This window comes from Lygodium microphyllum, chromosome 19 (assembly GCF_053477565.2).
Source record: "Lygodium microphyllum isolate KBCC chromosome 19, Lygodium_microphyllum_v1.1.10, whole genome shotgun sequence".
Lineage (NCBI taxonomy): Eukaryota > Viridiplantae > Streptophyta > Polypodiopsida > Schizaeales > Lygodiaceae > Lygodium > Lygodium microphyllum.
In genome coordinates, this window is record NC_141153.1 from 16,729,858 (window position 1) to 16,732,939 (window position 3,082).

Genomic DNA, 3,082 nt, shown 5'->3' on the forward strand with positions numbered 1-3,082 from the left:
CATTCCTCAGATGAAATGAGAATTTATTAGCATGGACTTTGTAGTTGGATTACCTTCTTTGCAAGGAGGATATAACTCAATCATGGTAATACTAGACATGCTAACAAAGTCACTCACCTTATTCCAACAAAAACCAATTACAAAGCTTCAGATATTACAAGAATTCTTGTAAAAAAAAAATAGGTTACATGGGTTACCTAAAAGGATCATTAGTGATTGTGATTCTCTTTTTACATCACATTTTTGGAAGAGTTTATTTGAAGCCATTCGAACCCAACTTTGTTTCAACACTACTTATCATCCACAAATTGATGGCTAGACAGAACAAGTTAATCAAGTAATTGAGGATATTCTATGTGCATATTGCAGCAAGGAACCTAAAATGTGGATTCAGTATCTATCCTTAGTGGAATTTGCTCATAATGCCTCCTATCATCGAAGTATTCAAATGACTCCATTTCATGCATTATATGGTTAAGATTTCCGTATGCCACTTAATTCTTTCAATCCTACTCTAAGAGTAGAAGCTTCGAGAAAAATATTAGAAGAAATGGATAATCAAATCAAGATTATCAGATAGGATATTCAAGCTGCCAAGGACCAACAAAAGGCATGTGCTGATCTAAAAGGGCAAGAACAAATCTTCAAAGAGGTAGACATGGTCTTCCTTCGTGTCCATCTAAAGAAGAGTTCTTTGTCTTTAGGAAAATTTAAGAAGCTAAGTCCAAGATATTGTGGACCCTATAAGGTTCTCAAGTGCTTAGGTTCTCAAGTGCTTAGGGCCAAGCGCTTACAAGATACAACTCCCTGAGAATATAAAAATCCACAATGTATTTCATGTTAGCTTATTGAAAGCATACATAGCTAACTCGAACCATATCCTTGATGATCAACAAGTTGTAATACCTAGCCAAGGAGTCCTTGAGCTACAACCTGATAGAGTAATTGATGTAAGGGAGAGAAAATTGAGGAGTAGAACCCTTAGAGAATACCTTGTCTAGTGAAAGGATTATCCTGAAGAACATATAACATGGATAGATGAGAATATTATTTATCAACAATACCCATGGTTTCTCTCGAGATGAGGACATCTCGATTTCTCTAAGGGGAGGAGGATGTAATACTTCCACACAATTAAAAGTTAGCTGGTTAGTTTGAAAGTTAGTTAGTCAATTAATAAGTTAGTAAGGTTACTAACTAAATACTAACTAAAGTAAAAACTAACTAACATTAATAACCAACAATTTTAATTTAATTTTTTAACAAAAGAGGATCGTAACTCGATATTTTTTTCGGATTGACAAGGATTGTAACCACCCATCACAGAAGTTACCACGTAAACGAGAGTTATGAATCATATTAGTCATTAGTGTCAGTGTGTATAGTATGAATGGTAAAAAAAAATAGATTTTTGGACAAAACTAGCATATTCTAGATATTATTTATTGTAAATATCCTAAAAAGATATGGAAATTTCTAGAATAGGGTGTCATGTAAAAAAAAACAAGTGGTTTTTTCAGCTAGTTTTGGAGATTTAATGCAAAAAAGAATGATTGGCGAAATCATGTGCGTCGCGATCATAGTTTACAAGTAGCAAACATCACTTTGAATAGGGGAAAGAAGAAGGAGTGATTTGGAAGATTTCTAATCAAGCATCTTAGGGTTTTACTCCCCTTTCAGAGCCAAGGGAACCATCACATTTGTGATTTGAGCATCAGATTGCATCTTAGAAGTTTTAGATTACTGATTTTGCCAAAATCCCCTCCATAAAAAGCTCTTCTTCTCAACCACAACCCTTCTTCTCTAATTCAACTATAAATATGAGATATAGGGAGTAGTTTCGAGAAGCACAAGGAGACCTCGAGAGGCTGCAAGAGATAGGTAGAGAGAGGGAGGTAGAAGGATACCCCTCCAAGAGGCTACTAGAAGGAGATTGAGAGAGAGAGAGATAGATACCACGAGAGGCTAAGAGGGAGAGAGTTAGCTTAATCCCCCTATCTCGTTCTTCGACTAAGCCATCTTCTCTTATGCTCTCCCATCTCAAATTTATTTCGCCTTCCCTATCTCTCAAACACGCTCGCGGACAATGGCTCCAAAGTGATGGGGTGGAAGGACCATGGGAACCACCACAACCAATCAAGGAACGGGTATTGCTAGAGATACAGGAGTGCACAAGGTTGCCAAAGTTGCCACTACCAAAAGGAACATCGGGTGTGGCGAACGCAAGCACGAGCAAAGATTAAATTCCCAATGTTATCAGGCCAAACCAAGTTATTCATTACTAGGTTATTATTTTTTCACATAAAATAATTACGTAAAATATTAGTTTCTATATTTTACACTTACACGAAATGATAGTTTCATCTAGAAAGCATACTAGTACACGTATAAACAATTAATCGATATGATTTGTAGTTAGATTGATTGAGATTCTAAATCATGGAATCATGATGGAAATAGTTGCAAGAGGTTATTGCACATATGACTTTATGCGCACTCAAGATTAGTAAAATAATTCAATATAATTATTGTCAAATGAGACAAGGTTAAGTGTTGACTAATGCTTAAAAAGTGAAACTCTATTTAAAGGGATCTATAAGTCATCTCGTTAAGTTATTGGCACAATATATTTCTTTAAGGAATTTCAATTATGTTGGGTAAGATAGCCCAAACAGGAAATTCATGCCTTTCTTATATGTACTCAATACTTCTTTATGTGGAGGAGAATCCTCATTAGAATGTAAGGTTACCTTAGAGTAAGATCTACCTTGGTACGTGAAGCTGTGAGCTGCACAATGGTGTGATTATCATTGCATCATTTGATATACATTTGAAAGGATTGTTTGTGTTTTCTAGAATCTAGATCTTTGATTGAAAATATTGACAAACAGGATAAAAGGAAGGATTGTGCTAGGCTAACCCCAAGCTAGATGTGAGATCCTACTCCAAGGGGGTCATGGTTATCGCTTCGAGATACTTAGGCCGACTTTGTAGTAGCGAAAGGTCAGTTCGTAGGGATAGTCTCGGGCAATAGAAAATGTGAGTGCTAGGGGGGCTCTAGATGTAAATCATGCATTGTTCC